Source organism: Bos mutus, chromosome 4 (genome assembly GCF_027580195.1).
Source record: "Bos mutus isolate GX-2022 chromosome 4, NWIPB_WYAK_1.1, whole genome shotgun sequence".
NCBI classification, from domain to species: Eukaryota; Metazoa; Chordata; class Mammalia; order Artiodactyla; family Bovidae; genus Bos; species Bos mutus.
Window position 1 is genome coordinate 113,027,432 of NC_091620.1, and position 18,593 is coordinate 113,046,024.

Below are 18,593 nucleotides of genomic sequence, written 5' to 3' on the forward strand. Positions count from 1 at the left end.
CCTTGGAGAAGGAAATGGCAACTCAATCCAGTATTCTTTCCTGGAGAATTCCACAGACAGAGGAGCCTGGTGGGGGGTTGCAAACTGAACTGAACGACCAACACTCAACTAGAAGAGATCTGAGGAGGGCAGTGGCCTGCCCTCATCTCTCAAGCTCATCAACTGAGCTTGGGAAGGGGTTGAGCAGCAATCCATCCTGGAACCCAGGACGTGGTAACAAGTGAGGGTGAAGTTCAAAACCCTCACTTTAAGAGCATTCCACAGGATGATAGACTTCGTTTCTTGGTTTTCACTACCTTTTATATTATTGAAGTCATGCTAAGAATGATTATCCTCAGCATCTTTTTGGTGCTGTAAGCCATTAAGCTTCCTCTGGTCCCCTTGCAAGCCCTCAGTGAGTCAGGGGTGCACCCACCCCATGTGCCCAACCTGGTGAGCCCCACTCTGGGAAGTCAGCCCTGGAGGGTGTTTCCTTCATGGTAATGAGCAGAGGTGATGGTGAGGAGCAGAACAGCTCACATTCACGCCTGGGAGGGGCAAGAGTCAGGAACAGTCTGCCTGGTCAGCCCCAGGACGACTGCAACTGCTTCCAGGTAGATGCACCAAGATTTAAAGAGCCTGGTTGCCTGCACAGAGGGCCTGGAAGATGCTGAGTGAAGGAAGCGAGGTGTGGCTGCAGTTGTCAGACAGACACTGTTCCCTGCACACCTGGAACAGCCTGGCATGTTCTGGACAGCTCCCCCCTCTGCTGTTCCCCCTGGGGCAGCTCTGGCAGTTTCCTGAGTGCAGTTTTTTATCCTCCCTTAAGACAGCTGCTCATCCAATTTTATTCCTGATGAGTGCTGTAAATTTACAAAACATGCTGTGTTTTATATATTAGTGTGAAATCTGAGGAGCTAAACATCAGAATTGGGGGCTCAGGTGCCAACGATTTCTGATCACATTTCCAATTAATTGGTCATATTTTCTATCAAAATAAAACATCTTGGAGGTTTTGTGACTCCTTGGTGAAGTTCTGCATTTTCCCTAAAAGTACGTGCACTCTAAGGAATAGGATTGCTCAGCTGTTGCCAAAAGTCTCATTTTTTTCATATGGCCAGCCTCTCAACTCCAAATCCTGAGCAGGGCTCGAAACAGCCATCTAGGAGCTAGGCAATCAGTACAAGACTTGGAAGAAGTGCTCAGACCACCAAGGCAGGGGTCCCCTGTTGCTCAGAAGCCCAGGCATCACTCTGAACCCCACTGGTCTTTCTCTGCACTGGAACCCAGAGAGCAGCCCAGCACAGCTGCCAGGCAGGGCTGGAGCTCAGGTGCTGCCGACACAGCCTGGATCTTTTCTGCATTCCCCAAGAGCCTGGCCCTTGTGACCTCTGACGAGGGGGAAATGGAGCCACTCGGCTCCTAGAATAGCACTTCTGCCTCATGGCCAGGCTCCCGTCCTCCCATTGGCCTCTTCCAGCATTAACCCAAATTCCCAGCTCCCAGCTCAAGACCACCTCCAGATTTCCTCACCCACACCACCTTCCCCAGGCCCTGGGGCATCTAGAAATCCCCCATGACCCTGGTTCTCAAATGCAGCTCAGAATCACCTGGCTGGTTCTCATAAATGGAGTTTCCAGAGACCCACTCCTGGCCTTTCTGGAGCAGGAGGTCTGGGTGGAGTCTACCTGCCTAATATGGGACCAGTTCCTCAAGTCCAGATAAGCTGACCCCACTCACCTGGTCCGCATCAAGGCAGATACAACCTTAACCCTCTCCTCCAGCCCTGCCACCTCCCTCTCTTTTTTGACAGAGGAAGAAACTTAATAGTTGATTATTAACGAAATAAATAATTATTCAAAATTAATAATGTCTCTCTCTTCCCCTCTTAAATTTAAAACAACTCTGCATGTGTGCTAAGTCACTTCAGTCATGTCTGACTCTGCGATCTTATGGACTGCAGCCTGCCAGGCTCCTCTGTCCATGGGATTCTCCAGGCAAGAATACTGGAGTGGGTTTGCCATGACAAGAGAGTCAGAGAGTGGAAAACCAAAATACTAGCTGTGCTACCTGTGAAACCTAGATTAGAGGAACCAGCTTCAGTGCCTGACCACAGTGGGCTTGCTGACTCCAGGCAGACTTGCCCCGCCGGATGCAGGTAGGATTTAAACTCAGGCACCACCTGAGGGGGCTGAGCCCACGCCCTGCAGGAAAGGGGAGGGGGAGCAGAACCCTCATCCTGCAGGCAGCAGAGCCCAGGAAAGCAAGAGAAAGCAAGCTCAGTTCCTGCAGCCAGAGGAGTGTGAAGAGGAGAGAAGCAGGTGCAGGGGAGCCACCGGAGGCAGAGAAGAGAGTGGCATAATGAGAAGCAGGCGAGTGACGAGAGGAGCCGGCAGGAGGCCTGGCAAGGGGGGAAAGGCATAACCTTCCAGCAGTGGGGCTGCAGAGGACTTGACTCTCTCTCACTGGGGTGTGGTCTCCAGGAGCAGGGTTTTTTTTTTTTTCCTGCCATATCTTCAGTGTCAAGAAGAGTTACTTGGCACATAGTAGGTGCTTGCTACGGTCTGCATGTTTGTGTCTCCACAGAAATCATATGTGGAAATCCTGCCTCCCAAAGGTACTTGGAGTTGGACGTTTGGCAGGTGACTGAGTCATCAGGATGGAGTCCTCATTGTGGGATTGCTTCGTACTAAGTCACTTCAGTCATGTCCGACTCTTTAAAACCCCATGGACTGTAGCCCGCCAGGCTCCTCTGTCCATGGGATTCTCCAGGCAAGAATACTGGAATATGTTCCCACGCCCTCCTCCAGGGCATCTTCCCAATCCGGGGATGGAACCCACATCTCAGGTCTCCTGTGTTGGCAGGCGGGTTCTTTGCCACTAGCGCCACCTGCTGGGATTGGTGTCCTAATAAAGAGGCTTCCAGGAGCTCCCTCAGCCCTTGTCTCCTGTGAGGACAGTGAGAAATCCACCACCGGGAGAGGCCCTCACCTGGCCCTGACTTCAAGACTTCCAGCTTCCGGAACTGCAGGAAATGAACTTCTGTTGTTCACAAGCCACCTGGTATCTGGAGTTTTGTGACAGCAACCGGCAGACTGAGATGCGGGTCAGTAAACATGGACGGGTGTAATTGTCTACTGAAGATGACTGAGATGACTGTGTGCGGAGCACTTGTGAGGTGCTGACCCCAGATCTCAGGTCCTGTGTGAGCGGTTAGTGAGGGGCAGGGGCAGCGTGGGCTGGGCAGAGGGATTGAGCGGGGAAGCTGGGGAGGCACTGGGTGACGAGAATGGGTCAGCTGTGAAGACAGGTCACAGTTTGAGCGTCAGGTGGTCAAGAGCGAGAAATCAGGATGGACCCAGGAGGTGCCCGAGGGCAGAGCGAGCTTGGAGGGCGGCAGAGCTCTGTTCCCACGGAGAAGAGGGCCATGGTCCCAGACAGGAGGGAAGCCCGTGGAGCCCGGCGCCCAAACTCCCTCCACGAAGGAGAGGCCGAAAAGCAGGCCCAGTAAAGCAGCTGAGACCAGGAGCAGGCTGTGAAGAAGCTGCCAGCTGAGCACCCGGACCCTGGCCGTGGCAGTTGGCGGGGGGCCCGGGGAGGGAGATGCAGGAGGCGGGGATGGGCTGGGGACCCCCGAGGCTGATGCTGGCAGGAAGGAAATGGGGAACTTGGTGCAGCCCGGACCTCAGGCCTCAGCTGGGACCAGATGCTTCAAAACATGCCAAGTTCTGGGCTGTATTTTCCTAAGGAGGAAGGTGAAAACCTCAGTGTGAAGTCCCCTCGCTTTTTCCGCTTTTTGGCAAAGCCAAGGACAGGAACAAGGCATGATCCCTGTGTGATGTCTCCTCCGGGCACCCCCCACCCTGCTCCCCCAGCATAGGCCGCCCGCGCCCCCTCCCTGGCAGCGGGGTGCTGCGCCGGCCCAGCAGGTGGGCTGTGGCTACGGGGAAGCAGATGCGGCCCCCGCAGTCCCCAGGCACAACTGGAGGCTGGCCGCTTGGGGAGGAGATTTGCATAACAAGGATAATTTGGTACCAAAGCTGTCCCCTGAAGTGAACTGCCTGGATCTCGGTGCAGTTGACAAATTTCACTTCTTCTTTCCCATGTTTTGTCAAACCAACTAGATGTGACGTTGAGTGTGTGAATTGCCCAAAGATACTTTCTTTCTCCCTGCATGATTCCGGCCTCCCTCCCTCTGCTCTGCCTGATCCAGGGCCTCCCGTGCACACTCCCAGGGTCTCTGGCCCCGAAGGCAGCGCAGCAGTGCCTGCCCCACTCAAAGCCTTGCTCCCTCTCGGAGGGACGCCACAGCGGGACTCCAGGCCTCTGGGCACCTTGCCTCTGCTCCCCGCACCTGCCGCTGTGTCCCCGTCAGCTTCCTCCCTCCTGCTTCCTGTGGGCAAGGGCGGGCCGAGGCCCCACCGTGAGGAGGGCGTGTGGTCTCGGGCCCTTGGTTTGATTCCCCTTTCAGGGCCCTCCTCCCTCCTGGGCACTACCCTTCACAAAACCCGTTTGGCTTCCCTGCTCACACCCAGATCCCACTCCTTAAAGCATCATGATTCTTTGAAGCTGCCTTTATACCATCCTACAGGAAAACAATCATATGTGTTACTGTTCAAAAATAAAATAGGTACAGTATATTCTTGAGAGGCTCCCCTGGTGGCTCAGTGGTAAAGAAACCACCTGCAGTATAGGAGCTGCAGGTTTGATCCCTGGGTTGGGAAGATCCCCTGGAGGAGGGCATGGCAACCCACCCCAGTATTCTTGCCTGGAGAATCCCATGGACAGAGGAGCCTGGCGGGCTACAGTCCATGGGGTCACAGAAGAGTCAGACTCGACTTAGTGGCTGAACAACAACCATGTGCTTGAGGGTCTGTGCCAACCCCAGGAGCCTTGGAGTCAGGGGTCCTAGTTTGGGGTCCTTGCCGATGTCATCTAGTCTGATCAGGACCTGATTCTCTGCATCGCTCCAGGCTCCTCCTGACCTTGGGCAGCCTGACACCATGATGAGCCCACAGGCCCTGGAATGCTCCCCAAGCCATGCCAGCTGCTGAGCTAGGCATGTAACAAGGCTGAACCTTTGTTCTTAACTAATCTTTGGAGCTGTCTCAAGGCCAGATCTCCAGGCTTCCTAGCTGTCTAAGTCTGTCTCAGGCCTCACATGGTGCTCCGTTAAGTGGCTGCCTCCTCCACTGGACTATGAGGCAGAGGTCTTGCCTCAGCATCCCCAAACTTCCATTCCAAGCTCGGGGTCAGGCCCCAGAGGGCACATGGCATATGGGATGGACACTTGTCCCCTGCTCCTTGGGGTCTGTGAAGTCTTATCCCACCGAGATGATGGCCTGGACCCCCCCAGCCCAGGGCTCTTCCTCCTGAATCCCACCCCCCCCATCTTTCCACATGCTTCAGGGCCAGCATCGTCTCCCCAGAGAAAGACAGGAGGCAATGGGACACAGGCCTCAGGCTCCCGAGGTCTCCAGGAGGGCCCTCTCCTGTGGGTCCTGGCGGTCAGGCCCTGGCAGGGCGCCGCATCCAGGGGATAGGCTGGGCAGTCCTGGGGGACACAGCTGATGGGGAGGAGGAGGGTAGAGACTGGTAGCAAGGCTCCACCGGACACAGCTAGTCTGAGCCAGAGGCAGAGAGAGAGGAGACAGGAACCTGTTTACAAAACAATTAAAACTAGAGAAGTCAAGACAAGTGGAAGACAGTGAAAACAAGCAAACAAAAGGGGGTAAGAAGAGAAAGTAGTAACGAGTGTGGTGGCTTCCAATCCAGCTGTATCAGTCTTCATTTTAAACATCATTGGTCTAAATGCACCACTGGAAACATAGACACTGTCAGAGTGGATCTACAGACAAGACCCAACTACACATCATCCATGAAGAAGTCACTTTAAATGTAAGACATGTGGGGCTTCCCTGGTAGCTCAGGCTGTACAGATTCTGCCTGCAATGCAGGAGACACAGGAAATGTAGGTTTGATCCCTGGGTCAGGAAGATTTCCTGGAGAAGGAAATGGCAACCCACTCCAGTATTCTTGCCTGGACAATTCCACGGACAGAGGAGCCTGGCAGGCTAAAGTCCATAGGGTTGCAAAGAGTTGGATGCCACTCAACAACTGAGCATGCATAGATTGAAGAGATGAAGAAGGACACCCTTTGCTAATACCAGTCAGGAGAAAGCAGGAGTTGTTGTAAGTTTAGACACAGCAGACTTCAGAGCCAGGGAGGTTATCCAGGATAGAGGGACTTCACCTGATGTCAAAGGGGTCCGTTCTCTGGGAGAACATAGCAATTCTTAACGTGCATGTGCCTAACAATGGAGCACCCAAACATGCCCTAGAACCACAAGAAGAGACAGACGAACCCACTCACTGTTGCACACATCAGCCCCTTCCATCAGAAACAGATCCCACAGACAGAAAACCAGGAAGGACAGACTTGAGTGGAAAGGCAGAAGGAGGTATTTGGGTGAAGAAGGTTGGCCCAGGGAAATTTGGGCCAGAGGGATGGTGAGCACCAGCCCACCAGAGGCCTGAACCTGGAAACACGTTTGGGGACAGCCATGCCATTAACAGACTTTATGTTTCTGGGCTCCAAAGTCACTGCAGATGGTGACTGCAGCCATGAAATTAAAAGACGCTTGCTCCTTGGAAGGAAATTCCAGGACAGAGCATTTGTTTTCATCCGCAAATAGGACTTCTGCAAAGAGTGATGCTGATCCACACAAAGGCCACTAGCCACAACATTCAGAAAACTAAGATCATGGCATCCGGTCCCATCACTTCATGGCAAATAGAGGGAAACAGTGGAAACAGAGACTTTATTTTTGGGGGGTCCAAAATCACTGCAGATGGTGATTTCAGCCGTAAAATTAAAAGACGCTTACTCCTTGGAAGGAAGGTTATGACCAACCTAGATAGCATATTAAAAAGAAGAGACGTTGCCTTGTCAACAAAGGTCCATCTAGTCAAGGCTATGGCTTTTCCAGTAGTCATGTATGGATGTGAGTGTTGGACTATGAAGAAGGCTGAGCGCCGAAGAATTGATGCTTTTGAACTGTGGTGTTGGAGAAGACTCTTGAGAGTCCCTTGGACTGCAAGGAGATCCAACCAGTCCATTCTAAAGGAGATCGGTCCTGGGATTTCTTTGGAAGGATTGATGCTGAAGCTGAAACTCCAATACTTTGGCCACCTGATGTGAAGAACTGACTCATTGGAAAAGACCCTGATCCTGGGAAAGATTGTAGGGCAGGAGGAGAAGGGGACGACAGAGGATAAGATGGTTGGATGGCATCACCGACTCAATGGACATGGGTTTGGGTAAACTCCAGGAGTTGGTGATAGGGAGGCCTGGCGTGCTGCAGTCCATGGGGTCGCAGAGTCGGACATGACTGAGCAACTGAACTGAATTGAACTGAACAGCGAGTGATCTAAACTTAAAGTCATCAAAACTAAATAAATGAGAAAATTCAGCCTGCCCGACACAGCAGCCTCATTCTAAGAGCGCCATGAGCTGCGTGGGGCTGTGGCTGCCACACTGGACAGAGCAGATAGGAGAGCTTCGCCTTGTGCATCGTGGGGCAGCTCTGCTGAGCTGGAGCAGGGCAGCACTGTTGCCAGGATCTCGGCTCTCTCTGCACCATGGAGTCATGGAGGAGAAAGATAGAGGGCCTTCATTACTTTGCCAGGCAAAGGGGGAACGCAGCAGGCCTGTGCCTCAAGAACTGTGCCCCCTCCCTGGTGAGTAGGGGAAAGTTGCATAGTCAGGCCAGAGGGTGTGACTGTCTTGTAGTCCTTTTTATTCTGCAGTTTCAAAAGGGTGGGATTGCCGAGAAGCTGAAGGTGTGTGCAGGGCCCTAGGTGGCGCCTCTTCTAATGTGGCTGCGCCTCTGCCTCAGGTGGTTTCATGGCTACATCTCCTTTGTGGAGCTGCTGTCCTGCCCTTTGGAACTCAGAGAAGGTGGTGGGGCCAGAGTTCTGCCTGCAAGGGACGGGGGACAAAACGGCCTCCCTGCCCTGGAGTCCCGCAGGGCCTGTCAGCGTCAATGCCCCACAAACGCCCTTCCTCCCCCCTCCGAAAACAACCGTGGGTTCCCAGCTTGTTCCTGAGGAAGCCTGCCTGGGCTACTGAATCCTGGAGGCTGCCCTCGATATTCAAATTACGGAGCAACTTTCACTTCCACTTGAGGACCGAGGCTTCCACTCTGCCAGCAGGGAGATAGCATTTGCCCGAGGCCATGTGCCTTCAATAAAGCAGATTCACTAGCCTTTCAAGGTGTCTCTGGGGTGGGACTGCTCTTCCCTGATGCTCCCCGCACCTCCCAGACTTTCACCGCACTTCCCCTGGGTCTGTGCCCCAGGCCCGCTGCTCCCTTGACCTCCAGTCCCCTCCAGGCAGCGGTGACCTGCAGGAACTGCTGAGAAGCCTGGGAGGGTGGGATTTCCAGCAAATAGGGAAGGAGTCTGACGCCCTGCTGGTAGATTCTTGCAGGATCACTCTCCTCCCAGGAGAAAAAGAGGAAAAAAGGCAAATCACTTTCCTCTTGCTTCTGCTTCTCCCCAATAAACTGCTTGCCTCACTTCCTTTTGCAGTTAGAGAAATGTTCCTTGTGAAAGTGATTTCCACACATCCACACGCCATGCTGCCCCAGCCTCCAGGAGGGATTTGTGTGGTGCTTTGCTCGCTGGCTCCCTGGACTTTGACTAAGAAAGTCCTGTCAGAAAACAGGAGCTGACTTGAACCATCCAGCTCTTCCATCAATGGCGAATGCCCATCTCCAGGGGTGAGACAGGGTGCAGATCTAGAAGGTTCCACCTGAGAATCAGGGTCCTTCAAGCATGGCCTGTGACCACGTCAGCCAGCAACAGCCTCCCAAGGGTCCAGGCCTCTCTGTGGCCCTGCTGCACATGGACAAAGTCAAGGGCTCTGTGTGTGCTGGGGGCTGAGGAGACCCCTTAATTAGCAACTCTGACTGCCTCCTCTGTTACAACAGAGATTGAAAGTGCTTGTTCTGAGAGCAGAGGGAAGGATTCAGGAAGATGCTCTGTATCAAGGGTTGTTGTTCAGTCCCTCAGTCATGTCCGACTCTGTGACCCCATGGACTGAAGCACGCCAGGCTTCCCTGTGCTTCACTATCTCCCGGAGTTTGCTCAAATTCATGTTCATTGAGTTGGTGATGCCACCCAACCATCTCATACTTTGTCATCCCCTTCTGCTGCGGCCCTCAGTCTTCCCCAGCATGAGGGTCTTTTCCAATGAGTTAGCTGTTCGCATTAGCTGGTCAAGGTGTTGGAGTTTCAGCCTCAGCATCAGTCCTTTCAGTGAACACTATGTCAAGGGAACAGGTGCAAAGCGCCCTCCCAGGGAACCATTCCCTGTGTGTTTAGTCTGTGCTGATGACTTGAAACCAGAAAACACGGAGGCTTGGAAGGACCAAAGACCAGCCCGCTGCCATGTATGTCCACCAGTTCACACATCTGGTTGGCCCTGGAAAGGACAGGTCCCTTAGAGGGAATTTAAGGCCCTTCCCGGGTCGGGAACATCCCCTGTAGAAGGACAGGCTACCCACTCCAGTATCCTCGGGCTTCCCTTGTGTCCCACCTGGTAAAGAATCCGCCTGCAATGTGGGAGACCTGAGTTCGATCCCTGGGTTGGGAAGATCCCCTGGAGAAGGGGAAAGGCTACCCACTCCAGTATTCTGGCCTAGAAAATTCCATGGACATCCATGGCGTTGCAAAGAGTCAGACACGACTGAGTGACTTTCACTTTCCCGTGTACACAAGAGTGAGTGCCAGTACAGCAATTCAGCTGGAAACCTCCCAGCAACACTATAGGCCAAAGCATTTTTTAAAGCTGCTCCATTAAGCGTAATATTTTAATTTAAATACAAAAGTGAAGAAACTAAAAGTTTGAGCTTTGTGGCAAATTAGCTAAACATTCTCTAACATCTAAATTGGAATTTTAAGGTAAAATGGTATCAAAATTCAAAGGGCTGAGAAAGACCAATATCTTATGATATCATCACTTATGTGTGGTATCTTAAAAAAAATGATAAGAACTTGTTCACAAGACAGAAACAGACTCACAGACTTAGAAAATAAACTTACGGTTACCAAAGGGGAAAAGAGGGAGCACAGGGTAAATGAGGAGATTGAGACTGACATATACACACTGCTATATGAAAATTAGGTAACTGTTAAGAACCTGCTGTATAGCACGGGGAGCTCTGCTCAGTTCACTATAATGTCCTATATGGAAAAAGAACCTGAGAAAGAATGGATATATGTATATGTATAACTGATTCACTTTCCTGTACAGCAAAAACTAACATGACATTGTAAAACAACCATACTCCAATAAAAATTTAAAAATAAAGAGCTCACTAAATGAAATTAAAAAAAAAAAAAATTTAAAAAGGCCAAACACAGCCACCTCCAGGCAAAGCAAGGCATGCACCCCCCCTAGTGGTGAAGGCAGAGAGTGCAGCTGCCCACCCCTTGCTTCCAGGACAGGGTCTCACAGCGCATACTTGGGGAGGGCGTTTCTGCACCCCTAGCCCAGCGCCCCACTAACACAGGGGAAAATGGAGCTCTGCGGCAGTGAAAACTGACCCGCTCACTTAGCAAGTTAAGGCTGGAAACAGGCTTGTCACCGGGTAAACGTGTTCTCACACATGAGCTTAGAGTTTGACGTTCAATAGGTGGCACTCGGAGAAGGCGATGGCACCCCACTCCAGTACTCTTGCCTGGAAAATTCCATGGACAGAGGAGCCTGGTGGGCTGCAGTCCATGGGGTCGCGAAGAGTCGGACGCGACCGAGCGACTTCCCTTTCACTTTTCACTTTCATGCATTGGAGAAGGAAATGGCAACCCACTCCAGTGTTCTTGCCTGGAGAATCCCAGGGACGGGGGAGACTGGTGGGCTGCCGTCTATGGGGTCACACAGAGTCGGATACGACTGAAGCGACTTAGCAGCAGCAGCAGCAGGTGGCACTAGTGGTAAAGAATCTGCCCGCCAATGCAGGAGACACAAGAGATGCAGGTTCAGTCCCTGGGTTGGGAAGATCTCCTGGAGAAGGAAATAGCAACCCACTCCAGTATTCTTGCTGGGAGAATCCCATGGACAGAGGAGCCTGATGGGCTGCAGTCCATAGGGTTACAAAGAGTCAGACATGCCTGAGGAATTGAGCATGAACACACCCTAAAAATTTGTTATTCAGCTCTTACACCCGCTGAAGTCAATTCTGGCAAAAATTCGGTTAATAAGCATAGGGACCTCCCCCCTCCCAAAGAAGGGTCCTCACTCTGGCCCAGAACTCTTCTAACCTTGCTGGAAACTCCTATTCGACCCCTTCCTAGGGCCCCAGCTCAACCTCTGTGGACCTTCACCCTGGTCTGAGCAAGGAGTCTCAAGAGCTCACCTTCTCAGAACGTGATCCTTCACCCTGGACCTCCAGGTCCTTGAAGCTGAGAGCTCTGGTGTCTGTAGGGGAGGAAAACTTGGCCTCTACTCATGTAAGTTCAGTGGATAAGCCTGTGAAATAAGGTAATAATAGGTCAAAGGGAGAAAAGGCACACAATTTTATTTGATGTTAAATGTTTTACATGGCATGGGGGACTTCACGGGTAGGAGAGAAACTGCCCCCTGCCCCCCATTGCTGAACCTCCAGCAAGGCTTGGAAGCTGTTGAGCCATTTGAACAAAGAAAGATCAATTTAAAGAGAAGGATCCTTTCCTAAAGAGAGCCCCTTGGAAAGGGCCTCAGTGTCCAGGACTGGCAGTTTGTGGGAAGGCAGTTCTGGGGGGCACACAAGGGCTAGCTAGTGCGGCTGGTGTGGGCATGCAGTATTGTGATTGACAAGAAGCACACATATACATTTGGTCATTCATCTGGTCACTCACATGTGGTTGGTCTTCACGCACCCTTCCTAGCCCACAGCTCCCGAAAGCCCCTCTGCTGTCCTGAGTGATAACAGCACTGGGATCAGTGCCTGAAAATCCCTCAGGGAAGGAGCCTTAGGGGTTCCACCCAAGGACGGGGATGGCTACCAGGAGAATCAGCTGCGTAGTTCGACAGTAGGAATTTTCAGTTCCACCTCCGACCCCACCCCACCCCCGATTTCCCAGGAGGGAAGAGGGGCTGGAGGCTGGATCTATCACAATAACCAATGATTGAACCAATCCTGCCTGTGCTGAAAAGCACAGACCCCCAGGGAGACGCTATGGGGCTGGGCTCTTCTCAGGGTACAAAGGTACCTAAAAGCAATGAGAAGCTGCTGAGTGTCAAGCACCCTGAGTCTGTATCTGCAGCTGGGAAGCCAAGGCTGGCTGAGGACTGAAATCAGTAAAGTTGTGAAGAATGTGGGAACTGCTCTAGAACCTCAGCATAAACGCTGACCTACAGCAGCAAAGATGCTCCCTCGCTTCAACCTGGCAGGATGTGGAGCTAGGAAGTGTTCCTTTCCCAGAGTGCAGAAACTGGAGGCCCCCAGATGGAGAATCTGCTGGGAACACCATCCTTGCCTGGTTTCCCCCAAGAAGCACGCTGGCTGTGAAGGTCGCAGGCATGGGGGGAGACCCAGGAGCAGGTTGGAGGCTGAGCACAGGCACGTTGAGTGCCACTGACCAGTGATGACCCGAGGCTGGGAGTCAGTAGAATCATCTACCTATCAGCTTGTACCCTGTGATGTTCCACAGTTTAGGTAAAAAGTGGTTCAATGTGGGCAACTTGGTGGGACTCAGACAAGTGTTGTCATTCAGTGGGTAAAGAACCCACCTGCAGTGCAGGAGACGCAGGTTCGATCCTTGGGTCAGGAAGAAAAGGACATGGCAACCCACTCGAGCGTTCTTGCCTGGGAAATCCCATGGACAGAGGAGCCTGGCTGGCTGCAGTCCATAGTGTCACAAAGAGTTGAACACAACTGAAGCAACCGATCATACACACACAGCCTAGTGTAAGGCATGCACAGAGATTGGTTCCCATCAATCTCTGGAGTAATTTCTGGGAAACAAGAAAAAAGGGTGATCTACAGCCACATTTAGGGGAACACTCCAGTGATAGAGAGACATTCCATGTAGGGTGAATACCTACTTATAACTTTGGACTTATAAAGTTCAAATAGACTTGTTCTATGTAAAAATTAGGGCAGCTGATGTTGGTGATGAATTAAACTATGTGTAGCATTATCACAGGGGAAACTAGGAAAGCGTACAAACTCTGTACCAATTTTTGCAACTTCTTATGAGTCTGAAATTTTTAAATAGAAAGTATTTTAATTGAATAAAATAGGAGATATTTTAATCAGACCCCAAAATATGGGTGACCTGAGCAAATTTCAAATAAGGAGTGGGATCACTGAGTTTTTAAATAAATTTAGTAGTTATAGGACGGAGAAGGCAACGGCACCCCACTCTAGTACTCTTGCCTGGAAAATCCCATGGATGGAGGAGCCTGGTAGGCTTCAGTCCATGGGATCGAGAAGAGTCGGATATGACTGAGTGACTTCACTTTCACTTTTCACTTTCATGCATTGGAGAAGGAAATGGCAACCCACTCCAGTGTTCTTGCCTGGAGAATCCCGGGGATGGGGGAGCCTGGTGGGCTGCCATCTATGGGGTTGCACAGAGTCGGACACGACTGAAGTGACTTAGCAGCAGCAGCAGCAGCAGCAGCAGCAGTAGTTATAAGAAAGACACTCTGGAATCTATGAAAGCAAATAAGTCTTTTTTTTTTTTTTATAAATTTTTTAGTGATAAATACATATGGTTAGCAGCAAAATTATGCATACTGTAATGCATTTGAATTTTGGGTCACAAACTCAGGTGTGAAAGAAATGTCATTTTATAGGCTTTGTTAATTATCTACAGCCACATTCACCAGATCCCAACACTTAGCAGCTTCAAACAGGAAACATTTGTTCTCTATCAGTTGGTCAGGAATGCAGTGCAGCCTGGTGGGGTTTTCTGGTTTGAGGTGTCTGACAAGACTGACATCAAGGGGTTTGTTTGGGCTGAGGTCTTGTCTGCAGGCTCAACTGGGAGATTTTCACTCGGGTTCTTGTATGTGATTGTCAGGATGCAGTTCCTCTCAGGATCTTGGGCAGAAAATCCCATCTCATTGCTGGCCGCTGACTGGAGACCTCCACTGTCCTTGGTGTGTGGGTCTTGCACAGGGCAGCTCACACGTGGCAACTGCTACCCCAGAGTGAGCAAGTAAGGGCAAGAGAGAGTGAGTGCGTGAGCTGGAAGCCAGCCTTTTTGAACTAACCATGGAAGTGATTGACGTCCCATCACTTTTGAACTGTGAACAAATGACATCAGGATCATGGAAACCGAATTGCAGTCCATTTGTCCACCTGCTGGCTCCAGTGATTCCATCCTGACACCTGTAAGATACAGTCAGTCCTTGAAAAGTCTCATCAAAAGCCGCCCAACTCAAAGTCCAGACTCTCACCACCTGAGTCAAGTCCAGGTCCAGAAGTGGCCCCTGAGCTGTAGTTCTCTAAGAAAGTTCCTGGGACACAACTTCTCTTGATCCGTGAGCCCGCGAATGAAAGCGACAAGCTGTCTGCTCTGTCACATCCTGCATATTGTGGTAGGACAGCAGCTACACACATCCTTGCTTCAGATGGGGACATCCGAGAGGCACGCAGGCATCACTGACCCTGTGTGGGTCTGAAATCTCTCCAGACTGACGCTGCAAGTGGCTTCAGTTTCAAGGCCTGAGTACAAGATCCTGTGGCTGTAGGCTCTGCCTTCTGACACATCCTTCCTTTTTCATGGAAGGTCCTGGCAGGTGAGTGGTTTCATCAGCCTGTTTTCTGGGAGCCTGCCATCTGCCTTCATTTTCGTTCCTTGTCCCTGTTAGCCTAAGCTCACAGTGTTTCTGCTAAAAGTAGTTTTTCTCAGACCCCATATGGGCCTTCTGTGGCTTTGGGTGGGTTCACCCCATCAGACAAGAGTTGTACCCACAGATCACTCTTCCTGCTCCCTGATTCAGAGCGTCGACTGAGGACAGAGGCCCACCGGCTGAACAGGGAGGGTCTCTGGGATCTCCCATGTGAGTAAGTGTTCTGAACTTTCCATCCTTCTGAGTTCACACCCTCTGCTTTTCCTTGAGACACATTCTAACAGTGTACCCCTTAATTTGGGCATCTTTGCAACCAGGAGGGGTTGAGGATTTTCAGGATCATCTAGCCCTGGTTGTTTTGTCTGACAGTTCTGTCGATATCAATACTCATCTCTCCTCCTGTGTTCCACGGTGAGCAGGAACCCGGCAGCACCTTCCACACCTCACTGGAAGCCCCTTGTCTGGCCATGTGGATGAGTTAGTACTTATAAGTCCTGCTTCCCCTGTGACGATAGGAGACAGTTAGGAGCTAAGCCTTCTGCCCCTACATACAGGGATGCCCTTCCTCTAGTCCACAATAACCCACTCCTCACCTCCATCAAGCCCTCAACAGCAGGGTCCAGTCCGTGTTTCTGAAGTGAAGTGAAGTGAAGTGAAGTGAAGTCTCTCAGTCGTGTCTGACTCTTTGTGACCCCATGGAATACAGTCCATGGAATTCTCCAGGCCAGAATACTGGAGTGGGTAGCCTTTTTCTTCTCCAGGGGATCTTTCCAACCCAGGGATTGAACCCAGGTCTCCCATATCGCAGGCAGTTTGTTTAGCAGCTTAGCCACAAGGAAAGCCCAAGAATTCTGGAGTGGGTAGCCTATCCCTTCTCCAGTGGATCTTCCCAACCCAGGAATCAAACCGGGTCTCCTTCATTGCAGGTGGATTCTTTACCAACTGAGCTATCAGGGAAGCCCCCTATTAGCCCATGTTTCTAATAGCCATTGTTCAGCATAGTTTAGGCTTTCTCTCTCAAGCTCCCCCCAGTTCTCTCAGCCTCCCCATGACCTCCTTCCAAAGCCATCATGACATATGCTATGCTATGCTAAGTCACTTCAGTCGTGTCCGACTGTGTGTGACCCCAGAGATGGCAGCCCACCAGGCTTCCCCGTCCCTGGGATTCTCCAGGCAAGAACACTGGAGTAGGTTGCCATTTCCTTCTCCAATGCATGAAAGTGAAACGAGAAAGTGAAATCGCTCAGTCATGTCTGACTCTTAGCGACCCCATGGACTGCAGCCTACCAGGCTCCTCCATCCATGGGATTTTCCAGGCAAGAGTACTGGAGTGGGGTGCCATTGCCTTCTCCGCCATCATGACATCTATGATCCAATTCCAGACACCAAAGTCTGTCTTACTTATCTATTGTTGCATAACAAGGTAGCACAAACTTGACTCAGGATGACAGCACGTCTGTGGATACAGAGTCTAGATGCACGGCAGCTGGGTCCTCTGACCCCAAACACAAATGTAACCATAAGATCTCTGTAGTCTCTCACCTCTGTCTGAAAAGAGGCTTTCTGAACCGAAAACTAATGTAGAAATCACAGAATACAGATGTGAAAATTTGACTAATAGAAAAATTCATTTCCAAGTATAAATCGAAAGTAATCTTTAAAAATTGTGTAAAACATTTTTAAAAACTAAGAAAGAAATAAAATTTCCTAGATTAAAAAAAAATCCATTTTTAGGATAGCTACTTTCTATTTCAGTCCAGCTTTCCTCTGAGATATTCCAGACTGCAAATCACGTTTCTTTCTCCCTTAAAAAATACTTATGCACTTATTACTTGTTTGGCTGCACTGGGTCTCAGTTGTGCTGTGTGGGTCCTTTCCCTGCGGGGCATGGGCTTCTCTCATTGTGGCATGCGGGCTCTAGAGAGCCTGGGCTTGTTAGTTGCAGGTCACCAGCTTAATTGCTCCAAGGCATGTGGGATCTTGGTTCACCAAGCAGGGACTGAACCTGTGTCTCTTGCATTGGAGGGCAGATTCTTCACCACTGGGCAACCAGGCAAGTCCCTTTAGTCCCGTTTCTTATGTGTAGCCTGATACAGTGGGCGACAACATCACCACTGGGATGATCTCAAGAATCCTATCCAAAGGCTGCTGTTAATACCATTTGAAAGTGGGACTTGGCATCATCCAGTTACGTACTTCCTCTGTTGCCTTAAGCAAATCTTCTTTAAGAACGTGAATCTCATGGGGCCTCATTGAACCACAGACACTTTGTTCAGTAGGTCTGGGGTGGGAGTCTGGGGAATCCATGGTTATGATTCACAGAAACACGTCTCATTCTCCACTAACTCAGGGGAGTTGAAGAAACTCAGGGGTTGAAGAAACTAAATATGTAACAACCGTCTCCTGTTGTTACTGAGCTAAGGGCTCGCTGTCCTACACACACAGAAGCCAGAACTGCAGCATCAGATTTTAGGAGAGAAAAGAGCTTTACTTCAACGTCAGCTGGGCAAGAGGATGAAGCTCAATGTGTCTCCTTGATCTGGGGTTCTATCAGACTTCCAGGAGTTAGGGGAGAAGGGCTTGTGTGCAGAGGTGCTGGGGTAGGGGTAAAGGCTTCAGTGGGAAGGCTGTGGGGGTGGCCATTCACGGTAAGGTAAGTAAAGATCCGGCTTCAGCACTGGGCCTCCTGGACAGCTGAGTCCTCGCTTCCCAAAGGGCTCTGGTGGCCGTGTTCTTTGATCCGCGAGAGGAGAGACCAGTTCCGGAAGTTATTTAAGGTCAAAGTTTTCTCTCTGTGCTTGGCCTGGCTGTGTGACTTGTGGTTTTGTTCTGTTGTCTCTGAGAAACAACTCAGTATCTTATTAGAATCAGGAAAGTGCCAGTCTGGGGCTGTTGCTGTGGTTACTTTGTGAAGGTTGTCACCTCCCATTTTTTCTCAGCTCATATAGTTCTCTGCTGTCCTTATAAAATTTTTCTTAACACTTAACAATCCTGTCCTTTACAACAGGTCAACATCAGGGCTTGGTTGAGTAAAGTTTGATGTATCCACTCGGTGGAGTACAATGCAACCCTGAAGAGTCTGTAGGCATGGAGAGGTCCACTTATGGTGGACTGTTAAGTTTCAGTGCTAATTGCATCTGCAGCATAATTCTAACCACATAGAAATTTATTATATTGTGTGCATCATGGAGAGAGTGTCTTAAACATTCTGGGTTGTGGAACTGTATGTTTTGTTTCTCTTCTCATTCTGTGCTTTTCCAATTTTCCTCAGTGAGCATATAATAATTGAATGTGTTATATTCATTAAACATTTCCAAAAATTAAGATTGCTCTAATAGGAAGAAGTGAGAGAATCTATGACAGGAATTCCAGTTGGGAATTTATCACTGGGACTCATGAAGAAAACTTATTCTAGTCTCAAGATGATATTTTCAAAGATAAATTTTTTGAATTGGAGTTGTTTCTTTTAAAAAGATATTAAATATTGTGTATCCAAATACTAATCAGAAAGTTTCAATTAATACTTTAAGAAAATAATACAGAAAACAGGGGGAAAAGGAAGGAAAAATGGAAGGGAAAAAAAAGAAAAACTGTTTTAATATGTATTGAGCATGCTTCTGATTATCCTTATGAAAAATAAAACAGAAAACAATAAGGAGAGACAAGAAAAATAAATATTCTTAAATCTTAGTAGCTAGAATTTTGTATTCTTGAGTTTTATGCTTGAAAGAGCCAATCTCAGTTGTTTAGTTTTTTGACCCTGAAC